Below are 13,716 nucleotides of genomic sequence, written 5' to 3'. Positions count from 1 at the left end.
AAGTTTTCATAACGATAGGACTTATATTGAATTATTTAGGTTTTCGACATAATACGAATTTGAAGAACCTATCTAAAAACCTAAATAGTTCAATTAAAGTCCTATATTTATGAAACCTTCGAAGATCGAAACAGAAGCGTCCCTAGACCAGTTCCCAGTTTTTAAAAGTTTAGTAACTCAATTGTTAAGGACCCCCTTGTTGTGATCAAAATTTAAATTTTCAAAAAAAAAAAATTGGTGGGAAATTTTGTTTTGCCAATTTCTCAAACTTGAATAGGATACGTGGGTTTTTTAAGAACAGAAATTTGATCTAGAGGTGTCACTGCATTGAATCTTGAAAATGTAAAGACGATACAATCCATATTGAATGAGCTAGTACTTCAAGATTTACATCCAATTTTGTGTTGTTAGCTAAATAAACTACTGCAGGACAATTCATTAGGGATAATGGATAAAACAAATGATAATAATGCTATTTTATGTTTATTAAAATATATTTTAAATTGTATTAACGATTTAAGGTATATTAACAATATTGCTCTTTATGGTACCGTACGACAAACATAACAAGGACAATTTACTGATCCTATTAAAAAACAAAACAATCATATTAATTAATTTACAAAATGTAAATAAAATTAAAAATATTTTTACCCGTGGATATGGTCCGATTATGCCTTGTATGTATCCTTCATTGTGGTGTCCAGCTCTTCCCAAAAATCCTGTGAGGTCCTCGGTTGAGTTGTTATACATGGCCTGCTAAGACAGTGGTAATGTTCTCTTGTTCCCTTCTTGATGCTCCATCTCTAATCTGAAATATAATTTATAAATGTAATTAAGTTTAAAACAAAATCTAATGATATAACATAAAATAGTGATTGTTTGACATAAATGTAGCAGGCTACTCAATATTTTCCACTTGAAAGACAATTTATGAATCATAAATATGTACCTATTAATAAGTAAAAACATTTTATTCGTTTTTATCAAAATAACCAAAGCTTTAGAAAAATAAAATATATGTAACTAGCCCAAAAAAAAAATTATGTATGTAAAAAAAAAAATAATTATATACATCCTGAGGTTTCTTCTGGCTTGGTCGAATTCAACGAAATATTGGTTTTCAAGTGGAAGTTAGTTCCTATGTAAGCAAAGTTATTGATCAGTAGGAAATAAAATATAAATGATTGTAATATTTGATATATATGTTAGAGCAAGACAGTAAATACATACAGTAAAAATTATACCATAACTAGAAACAAAAATTAAATATTTTAACTAAAAATCAAATTTTAAAACAACATATTTACTTACTTCTCTGACCATTAACTCCTTCTTGTTAGGTGGTTTACACATTACATAAATGAGATATATACAAACACAAACATATAGGACAAGGATGCAACATGAACCAACATATCCTGTAAGCACTACATCTTATTAGGTTAAACATGAAACATATAATAATACATATTATATGATACTTATAACAACGAACATATAACACAAGGCTTTAAAACACAACACACCATGTATTGCAAAAACTCACGAATAAAATTCCATATATAGGGTGTCTGTGCATTTTAGTTAAAAGTGTAGCGTGGAAAGACTCCAAGTAGTTGTTGGTTCTGTATTCTTCTCCAAAAACACTGATTAGACCTGGGCCGACCTGTAACAACCAATAATACTCCACATGGGTAAAACACGATTGCGTACGATTGTTTTTGATGACACCTTTTAAGCTACACGATTGCGTACGAACTATTTAGCGTTGTTGCCAATTTTCATACTAGTATATAGGTACCACATAATTACACTAAAAATAATTTATAAATACATTTCTTTTTTAATAATCATTAAGCTTTTATTACCTACGCGTATTGTTAGGGTTTTAGAATTTCATGAAATTTATTTTCTTGAAATATTTCATTTCCATGAAAAATAAAAATAAAATGTTTATTGTATCAAAAAGTTTATAGTCGTCAAATTCCAAATGAACATTTATAAAAGTTTGTTATATGAAACAAAGAAAATATGTAACATATTTACATATAACTTATAAGTTGTTTAACAAATCTATAATATAACAAATTTAAACATTGTCTTTTAACTCTTAAGTTACAAGCTCATAAACCAACTCAACATCATAACATATTGTTGAGAGCTGTAGTAAACCTCAAGGTGACACGTATTCATTGATATTTTAAGTGTTCGGACTTTCATTACCTTGTTACCTACTAACGAAAATGCTCACGTATTAACAGTATTGGTCAATTCTTTAACGACTTTTTCCTTAATCATGCATCATTCAAAAGCACGTAGACTAATATTTGACATTGAATGTTCATATAAATATGGGTACTCACTTCGGACACGCGGACTTCTACGGAGTGTTTATTGTCGTCGTGTCCGTGCTTTTAATCAAATAACTAATTTAACTTTTATTATTTTACTAATCAATATCATTATACCATTCTTTAAAGTAATTCAAAGTGTTGTGTTATATTATTTAAAACAACCTTTTCCTTTCAAACATTGACACGGTACGCAGCGGCCACCAGTACAAAGTACAGGTACCGCAGCGACCAGTCTACATTTTTCGTCAACCGCCACTACGGGCTACAGCGCGACAACGCCAACTCCCCCACCACGCCACAAAGGCACAAGGTGGGACGGGAAGGCGAGTCGCGTAGAACGAGTACCGGCCGTCGTAGACTAGTCACTAGTAAAAAGACACACGTTGTGAGCGCACGCCACGACCACAACCATCTATATATCTTCTCATATAGCCGCCGTCAGTTGTTCTTGTTTTTTTTCTTTAATATCTTTTAGTATACTACTAATTATAAAGTTTTTAAAGCTCTGCCGGTCAGATATTTATACAAGCAGTTCTCTATTATGTTCCAAATTGATAACTTTGGTTTCCAAAAAAATAATAAAAGGGAAAATAGGTCATATGACATGCAAGTAAACTACACTAATAAGAGTTTTGGGAAAAAATTTGTGGACTATCTAGGTCCAACAAATTTCAATTCATTGCCGCTGTACCTAAAAAAAATTATTTCTAGTAATGTAAATAAGTATAATTTTATAACTAATAAAAAAGCTATTGTTAATTACTTATTACTTGAACTTTAATTATATATTATGTAGAATTTAAGTATTTAATATTGTTGCTAATCACAAATTTTGTTCTTCTTTGTTAATCTTATCATATTTATTTTCTTTGTTTTTAATTTAAATATTATATTATATTGTATACTATCAACTCATCTACCTCACCACAAGCATTGCTTAATGAGGTAGATAAATTAATAATTTATTGTTATTATTAATTAAATAAAAAATAAAAAAAAAAATACATATATTATTTATATTTATATACGTGTGAAATAAACACCGATCTTGTCACCCGAAATTGTGTTTGTCGTTTTCTTTTTAAACGTTCGAGTGTGCCACCCATCCTACCCCATCAACGACCGGCTCTCCGCGGACCATCTACCACCACCGTCGTAGCCGCGTCAACATACGTCGTAAACAACGGAGCTGCACCGTCATAAAAGAAACGTTGTTCACAGCAGTGACAGGGCTGTGCACTACAGAGCCATGACTCTGTGTTGGATACGGAACCGCTGCACGTTTCGCGGATGCCGGTCGACTGTTATCGTCTTACCTCCTACCATGAGCACCCGCGCTCCATGCAACACTTATCCCGCCGTTGTTGCGCGTTTTATGTTATCGCCAAAACCGTTGTTGCCCGCCGTCCGTCGTTCGTTGCTGAGTTACTCAGCCATCTTGGCTGTCGTCGTGGTTTTGGAGCCGTCTAAGGCTAAAGTATCGTGTCTCCGCCGTCTTGGCATTTTTCGGGTTAAAAACCACATGTTATAACCATCGCGACCCGGTGCGCCGTTTTCAAGCTAAACAAACTGTTATCATTAATTCATTGGTCATTGTCGGTCGTTCCAATGAATACGAATCGGCTGATTCGCCCGTAACGGATACCTTCGAAGCTGTTGTTGATGAAATTTACGAAATAATTAATCGCGCGTCGGAAGCAACCATGGCTATACAACCGGTACCTATTCGGCAATCGTTTAGTGCACTTCCAAAAATTGAATTGCCGTCTTTCGACGGGTCCATAATAAACTGGTGTGCGTTCCGTGATAGTTTTAAATCATTTGTTCATTATGATACCAATGTTGACAATATACACAAATTTCAGTTATTGTCACAGAGTTTGACCGGTTCGATACTATCTGTAATTAAATCAATTCCATTGTCGGCGTCGAATTATGATGTTGCGTGGGCGGCGCTCACCGACCGATTCGAAAACAAACGATTGCTAGCAACTACTCATTTGGACAAGCTTTTCGCCTTCAAGCCGATCGCTCAAGAATCAGTACCAGCCCTGACTACGTTCTTAAATATTTTCAAAGAAAATGTTTCCACGTTAAAATTACTCGAAATCGAGATCTCGCGGGTTTTATGTTTTTTTTTTTGGGTTCACGTGTAGTAGATCCGACAACACGTCAGTTGTTTGAAGCGGGTGTATGTCAATCTACTATTCCGAATTTTAATACTATCATCACTTTTGTTCAAAAACGTTTGAAGATATTGGAGAACATACAGGGGGTTGACAAAACTGAAGCTCGAGCTAATAAATCTCAAAAACTTATCCCGCCGAAGTTGGCGCTTACCGCCGTGAGTAATGCTGTTCATAAGACTAAAGGCGCCTCGTCGTATTCGTCAAAATCAAAATTGAATAGGGCAAAACATTGTACTATTTGTAATCGTGGTGAACATTTCCTGTATCACTGTCCAGAATTCAAAACATATCCCGTGCCACAGCGTCGGGAATACGTTCGAACAAATAAATTATGTTTTTCGTGTATGAGTTCGATGCACATGGTAGACACGTGTTAAATCCAAATACCGTTGTGGAAAATGTCAACAACCTCATCACACTTTGTTATATTTTCAATCAGAATCAGAGCCTACGACCACCACCAATCAGGAACGCGTCTCAATCGATAGTGGAGAGGGTGGAAGCTCCAATATTAAGTTTTCGGGCATGTCCGCGTCTGGTACTACGTTGTTATTGTGTATAGCCGTTGTTTGGATTCTAGATGCGTGCGGAAAGTATCATATTGTGCACGTATTATTGGACAGTGGGTCACAAATATTGGCAATTACTACGGACTGCGTAGCTCGCATTGGTTTATCCCGGCGTAAATGTGAAAGTGAGATAGTTGGTCTATCTCAAAGTCCGGTTACCCAAGTTAGGGGTAGCACGTCGTGTTCTTTCATACCACACCATACGTCGAGTCCAAAATTTAATTGCCACGAGTTAATAGTACTTCCTAAGTTAACGTCTATTTTACCGTCTACGCCCCTACCGCCAGAAGTACGCACACAATATCAACATTTAGTATTGGCCGATCCCCAGTTCGACACTCCGTCTCAAATCGACATGCTACTTGGAGGTGATTTATATCCGTTTCTTATCCGTTCTAAGTCGATAGTAAAACACATTGCCGGTTTTCCATCAGCCATGGACAGCCATCTGGGATGGATTATAATGGGATTAGTGAACCCTCTTGGAAGGGCTTCGGCCCCACGTGTATCATTGTTGCTTACTTCTAATCCGTCGATAGATACTTTACTACATCGGTTTTGGTCAATTGAAGAACCCGTCGCTCCTGCAGTTCCTACCACGGAAGATGAGTTGTGTGAGAGGTGGTTTACCAAATCTACATCACGAGATACAGATGGGCGTTTCTGTATTGCTCTACCGTTTCGACACCACGTTTTCATTAATGACGATGGTATTCAAATGGCCCCTCCAAGGTCCGGAATTAGGTCGTCAACATGTCAACTCGCAGAATCCCGATCTTTAGCCTTGAAACGTCTACTAAACTTGGAACATCGCCTTCAAAAGGACAAACTGTTGTACGAGTCATATCGATCTTTCACGAATGACTACCTGGCGTTAGGACACATGAAAGTCGCTACCTGACCTGTAAAATATTATATACATCACCACCCGGTAGTTAAGCGAGATGACGATACATCCAAATTACGGGTCGTTTTCGACGCGTCAGCAAAGTCATCGTCAGGGGTTCTCTCTCAATGATATTCTTTGTGTCGGGCCGAAATAACAAAATTACATAAGTGAACTCTTACTCATATGCCGGTTATACAAATATAATATTTTCATCGCCGACATCGTTAAAATGTACCGTCAGATCAAGGTCCGCGATGAAGACTGCGTGTTTCAACACATCCTTTGGCGACATTCACCGGAACAGGAGATCCAGGAGTACGAATTATTAACAGTTACATATGGTGTGAGTTCCGCTCCATTCTTGGCCATACGTGTTTTACACGCTTTGGACGCCTGCGCTGAACCACTATTTTCCACCACCAAGGGCGTCTTAACTAATCATACCTACGTCGACGACATTGTGGTAGGACGGAACACGGAAGCAGAATTGAGTCAGGTGCAAGATCACACTATAGGATTACTTCGATCAGCTGGTTGTAGTTTGAAAAAGTGGTGTAGCAATAGCTCCAGGATTTTGGATTGCATTCCGCCTGAAGATCGAGCTAATTGTCCCTCCTTCGAACTTAAGGATGAGCCATCATTGAAGGTAATCGGCCTACATTAGGACCCTGTTACCGATGCCTTTGGTTACCACACCCATGTTGAAGACACGCCCAATACAAAGCGAGGGGTATTATCTGCCATTGCTAGATTATTCAACCCCATTGGTGCTCTCGGTCCAATGTTATGGTGGGCGAAATCATTCATGCAACAACTTTGGCAGACACAGTTAGAGTGGGACACTCCGCTGCCTCCACACCTACAGACGGCGTGGCGGTATTTTTTGTCAGAATTGCCTTCGTTAAGCAATCTAGATATCGCTCGCCATATTGACACCAGAGGATTTCAGGATGTCCAACTATTAGGGTTTGCCGACGAGTCGCAGAAGGATTATGCCACAACAGTGTACCTCTGTGTTGTCGATAGGACGGACAAGGTGTCCATATACCTGGTGACGTGCAAGACCAAGGTCGCTCCCTTGAAAGGCAGTGAGAAGGACGAGTCTCTCACCATACTTCGGTTAGAGTTATGCGCAGCCTTCTTATTAGCTCAAATGTTACAACGGCTCTACCTGAAAATTACATCAATTGTTCCGGTTTCAAAAGTGCGTGCCTGGACAGATTCGTCTGTAGTGTTATCATGGCTCACTACCGACCAAAAGTATTTTAAGATTTTGTTACCAACCGAGTAACCAAGATCCACTCCCTACTTTCAGATTGCGATTGGTCTCATGTGCCTACCATGGATAACCCTGCTGACCCTTCATCACGTGGATTATTGCCTGACGACCTCATAGCTTGCAGGCTGCATTGGAAGGGGCCATCGTTCATACATTTCCCGGAGGAAAGTTGGCCAGGACCACCTGTCCAATCGCTCAGTCCTCACCAATTGCCTGAAATGAAAACTATGTCCGCGTGCGTGTTAGCTATACGCGAAGCACCGAATTTCGATAACTTTTTTTCAGGTTTTCGTCGTGGTCACGTCTTTAACCGGCATTAGCATATGCGTTGCGTTTTATAAATCGAGTGATTGTAAAGCGTTCAACCAACGCAGACGTTCTCACACCTGATGAATTGCAGCGTGCCATACGACTGGCTATTCGAGTCACTCAACGTACGCATTTTCAAGAATTTCAAAAACAACTGGCCAAACACAATCATATAGTAACCACTCCGACTGTGGCTCAGTTAGCTCCTTTTCTGGATCATACGGGTTTAATTCGGGTAGGCGGTCGACTGCAGCGATCAATGTTGACTGACGATGCAAAACACCCGTATCTACTCCCGAAAGAATCTCATGTTACATCGCTGCTCATCACCGCATTTCACCGAAGATTCTTACATGCAGGACCGAAACTCATCATCGCTATACTACGTCAAGAATTTTGGATTGTATCATGTCGAGAGGTGTTCGTCGTGTCATTTTTAAGTGCGTCATACGTGCACTCGACACAAAGCACTACATCCAACATCTCGTATGGGCATACTCCCAGAAGCTCGGGTTCAATCAGTTCGCGCGTTTTCTAGTGTGGGCACAGATTATGGAGGACCATACCTCATTAAGGAATGCAAAAGACGAAACACGAAGACCACTAAAGTTTACATCGCGTTATTTGTTTGCATGGCCACCAAAGCCATATACGTTGAAATTGTTTCCGATTTGACGAGTGGCGCGTCCCTCGCCGCCCTAGATCGATTCGTTGCACGCCGAGGTGTACCGGCACATATGTATTCTGATTTCAGCACGAACTATGTTGGCGCCGTTCGTCAACTAAAACATATGTTTCACAACAAGGACGTCCAAACTCAGGTATCCGCACGCGTAATTTGTAACTGGCACTTCAACCCACCAGCCGCGCCGCACTTTGGCGGTTTGTGGGAAGCGGGTATCAAGAGCGTGAAATTCCACTTGAAACGAGTGATTGGTACTCAGGTGCTTACTTATGAGGAACTTGAGACGTGTGTTTGAGTCGAAGGAATCCTCAACTCACGCCCACTTACTCCAGCCTATATGGACCCACACGACCTCACCACCTTAACACCTGGACATTTCCTCATCGGACAGCCACCACTAGCAGTGCCAGAGGAGAACCTCGCCGAAGTTCCAATGAATCGGCTTACACGCTGGCAACTTCTCCGACAACTACACCAGTCGTTCTGGAAACGATGGCCCTAGGAATACCTGAATACACTGCAGGGTCGTCAGAAATGGACTGCTATCCAGGACAACCTCAAGGTGAATGATCTCGTCATTGTTGATGCTCCAAATCAACCCCCTTCCGTGTGGCGTATGGCACGCATCCTGCCTGATGAGACGGTCCGCGTAGTCACGATTAAGACACAAGATGGGGAGATGAAGCGACCAGTCGTCAAAGTGGTTAAGCTGCCAACCGATGAGTAGACTTTCCTGACATCCACTCGTACATCCTCCCTCTTTAAATGTATATTATGTATCATTGTATTATGATTTATGTTATTTTTTTTTGTATTTTTATGTATTTATCGAACCCGCAATTCATTGTAATGTGTGCGATCTGGTCTTTCAACGTCAATCCTCAGCTCTGATGGTTCTTTGAAAGTCCACGGGATCTTTCAACGGGGGGAGAAAATGTTGGATACGGAACCACTGCACGTTTCGCGGATGCCGGTCGACCGTTATCGTCTTACCTCCTACCACGAGCACCCGCGCTCCATGCAACACTTATCCCGCCGTTGTTGCGCGTTTTATGTTATCGCCAAAACCGTTGTTGCCCGCCGTCCGTCGTTCGTTGCTGAGTTACTCAGCCATCTTGGCTGTCGTCGTGGTTTTGGAGCCGTCTAAGGCTAAAGTATCGTGTCTCCGCCGACTTGGCATTTTTCGGGTTAAAATCCACATGTTATAACCATCACGACCCGGTGCACCGTCGCCGTCAATACCGTCTTGTTGTTCCGTGCACCACATGAGGCTCGCTCATCAACTCGTATACGTGATACCTAGAGTTCCGGCTGTCTGTGCCAAACCACGGCTTAATTGTTATTTTTCTCGTCGCCCGCCCGTGTTTACACGTTTACCGTTCGTCCGTCGGTTTCGTCATTTTGAATCCGTCGGCCCTTTCTGTTTGCGTCGCATTTACGCCGTGTCGCCAACGAAGTATTGTACGGTCATTCGGTCAGAATATCGTAATTTGTCGCCCGCCCGACCATCGTCGTGTGGTTCGAGCCCGGCTCGTCCACACGTACCCACGTGTACACGTATTGTTTTCACCCGTCCGTTCGACGACTTGCGAACCCGTCCTCGCGGTTGCTACCGTGCATCGTTTTATTGTATTCCGTCGTCATCATTACGACGTTCGCCACGTGAATTTCGTATCACGCGTCCACGTGTGTTTCCGTCCGCCCGCCCTACATCGTGCGAACGTGTTAGCCGTGGCGTATTAAAGTGTTGTCGTTTGTGCCGCGTTCTACGCCGCAACAACGGGCACGCAAGTGCCGATCGTAATTTTACCCGCGCTGGCCCATTTTTTGATTCCGTTCCGACGCCTCCACGCCATCGTCGACTATCGAACGCAAGTACGCGGTGTCGTCGACCCATTCGCCATTTTCGACGGAATGCTATTGTCGCATACCTCACAGAAGCAAGCAGCAGTATCATCGTCGTTCTGGGACAACCGCTCCGTCACCACATTACCACCTGCTATCAACCTCAGCGTATCAGGTCGTATACAAGCGCATTATTTGTTATTATATTTTATCGTCATAGGTCTCCGACGTGCTTTGTATTATTATTGTCTTTTTCTAATTGATTTATTATTCGTCGTCGTCGTCTTCGATGTACATTTGTATTTTTATATTGTTTTTGCCGATCGGCCTGTGATCGTGCATTATTATTATCACTAACATTAGTAGGTATGTAAGATTTATCGAACTGCAGAATATTATAATAAATTGTTTGTATATTTTTAGACCGCAAACAACTGTCTTATATCTGCATTACGGCATTAGGTTAAGTACTTCGTAGGTTAGGTTTTTCATTCTCCTCCCCACCTATAGAGTTACGAGGAAGAAAAATCAAATACGAAGACAACAAGCGCGTCGATTTACGTAGAGCTGCCGCCTTTCGCACACTCTGTGAATGCATATTATACTATATTATAATTATATTATATTATATTCACAATGTATATAGACATAAACCACTCTTATAACAGTCGTGAATCGTAACCTTTTACAATATACAGAATATGATCTAATTATTAAATAAAAGAGTCCAGAGCAGCTTCACATAATCACATCACTCAGTCACATACCCACACATAATATACAACTTTTGTACACCTATAATAATTACTAACTAACTTTTATATTGATTATTATAAAAGTCTACATTTACTGGATATTTATTTGGTATATTGTAAAATTAATAAATTTGACAACGTTGCATACAGTTTCATACGCAATAGTGTTTATTTTTTTTTCTTTAAGATATTTACTACCCAAACATACGCAATCGTGTTGTCAAAAAGGACAAACGTACGCAATCGTGTTCTACCCCTCCACAAACCCAATTAAAAAGTTTCTCATACCTCGTTCAACTTCAGGAAATTGTCTCGTGTAGTCCAGTATAGCACTGAAACCATCGGCCATGGAAAATGAACAGCGTGGGTCATTCCTGGTAGCGGGTATATGAGGTAATGCCAAAACATAAAAATACAATGGAGTATTAAACAGAAATACAATTGAATAGAGATATCAAACATAGATTTACCATTCTGAGAACGCGAGCTGCTACCGGGTTTGTACGGATCAAATCCAAAACAGTGTTCATCTTTCGGTGACAATACCGTACAATTGACTAGAAAAAAAAACATTTATTATTTTTATTTTTGGTTTTTTTATATAACTATCACTTAATGCTTATACCTGGGTAAAATGGAAACAACAGCATCTTAATTGGCTTTCTGGAAATGATTGTTAAACGGCTGACATCAGAGCTTTTTCATAATCTGTAATAAAACAAACACGTTGATAATTTAAAGGTAAAATATTTCGTACAATGTTAAACAGAGCCGCATAAACTTCTTCAGTCATACTCCCCAGAAGAGCATAGACCATTGGAAAGGGCTAGAAAAAAATAAAAAAATTAGTGAGAAATATATTAAGATAAAAGAATTTAGACTATACATAAATAATATCAATTATTCAACACTTACAACACTTTTGAAAACAACCTGGATAGTAAGAAAACATTTTAAATCTGCAGGAACACGAGGCACAGTCTTGAAGGTCCCATCAATCCCAACCAATGTCACCGTAGTCAATTCTTCTCTGTATTTGTCAATTGCATCCATGTTCGCGAAGATCACACCAACACTCCTTCCATCGACGACTAGACTAATGCTTGTTGAAAGAACCTAATAATAATTTTTAAAATAAAATGTATAATAATTTGGAACATTTTATCTAAAAATTATTCAATACAATACATTATTCAATTTGTAATAACTAAAAAAACAATTTTCCTATTTCAATGTTAAAATTAACATAACAAAAAATTTGGTTACTATATTTAATATTGATATTAATATTAAAATAGTGAATAATTTTCATTTCACAGTAAAGTAACATTTACCTACTATGAGAAATCATGTGTAAATCAAACAAATTATACTTAAGTTACTGATGTGAGAGTTATGTCAAATGTATATTAATTTATAATAGATTATTATTTTATAAACGGACAATATCCTTTTATAGCAATATTTTAGAATTTGATAATAAATAGAGATTAAATACAATTCATACAAGAAAAATAAAAACACAAATAAATGTGTCCATAAAATATTCTATACATAACACATTCATAAAAATCTACCCAGAGCAGATAAATTACTTATGAAAGTAAAATGTACATTTTTTCCGGTACTTATTATTTAAAATTGAATACATTAATATAGGATTTACTTATAAGCTATATTATTACCATATGTGACTAATTATATAATAGCTTATTAGTTATAACTTATTAACTTAGAACAAACAACTATATTTACCTAGATGGGGGATTTTGAACTGTTGAAGCGTAAATGGCATTACGTGCTTCATTCAGTGTAACTGCAAGTTGCCCAATGTCAAGGGGTTGTCATGGAAATCTTCGACGTCTCATCTTTTTCACTCGTTCTTGAGCCTGAATAAATGTGTAGTTGGGAGCTGCTTTTGGATGGCTAACAAAACCAAAAAAATCAGTTAATAATTGACTTAAAATATATTATTTTGCATTGCTCATTATTTATAGGGATAACTAATACCAACAAGTAACAAATAATAATTTAGAATACACAGATAAGTTTGAATACGACTCACTTGATAATTTCATTATTGTACTAAGTTCTCATAAATGAGGTTGTAACTGCTGGATCAATTCCCTTTTCACCAATGGTTTCTCTAAAAAATAGCACATTCAGGTCAATCACTCCGGGCTGGTGATCGTGGTAGTGCCCTAGATGAATTCTATTGTCATTCAAATTTGTACCAACAGTTGCAGTGGAAGGGCAGTACTGGTTCCGATTCTTCTGTCGTTCGCATACTAAATACCTATAAAATAAATACATAATATTATTATCATTACTCAAATAGGTAGGTATTTATTTTGGACAAACTATTATACATACACGCGGTGTCCTCGGACTTGTCGTTTGTAATACTTGAATCCCAAGTTATCAACATATATCCTTGATCTGTTATGAACTCCAAGAATCAAAGTATATGTTTCCGACACTCCGACAATTTGTTCCTCTTCCTATTCTTCTTCTAATACCTCAACTTCTTCGACTACTTCTTCTTCATGCACTATATGATCATCTTCATATAAAACTGACAGCAAGTAGTCGTGGTCCACCAAATGATCTGGGAGAGCAATTATTTCCTCGTTGTTCATCATTGTTAATATAAAACTAGAATGAGTAAAAAAAAAATACAAAAAAAAAAGGAGTAGTTATATTTATAGTAATTAGTTATTGCAAAGATAATTGGATGAACCGCCAAAAGTAGGTAGGAAAAATAAAACAAAAAAACAAAATGTACTGAACAAGTAACAACCAAACACACTAACAAAGTTATGGTCAAAATTTTATATTT

The 13,716-nt window shown here is 38.5% G+C and overlaps 1 pseudogene; it reads right to left on the bottom strand.

Annotated features, from left to right (window-relative positions):
- Positions 1–715: 715 nt before the first annotated feature.
- Positions 716–13,516, bottom strand: LOC132937384 (uncharacterized; annotated as a pseudogene).
- Between the last annotated feature and the right edge of the window lie 200 nt (positions 13,517–13,716).

Source organism: Metopolophium dirhodum, chromosome 1, assembly GCF_019925205.1.
Source record: "Metopolophium dirhodum isolate CAU chromosome 1, ASM1992520v1, whole genome shotgun sequence".
NCBI classification, from domain to species: Eukaryota; Metazoa; Arthropoda; class Insecta; order Hemiptera; family Aphididae; genus Metopolophium; species Metopolophium dirhodum.
The sequence above is the reverse complement of the archived record's forward strand: the minus strand, read 5'-3'. Positions and strand labels throughout refer to the sequence as shown.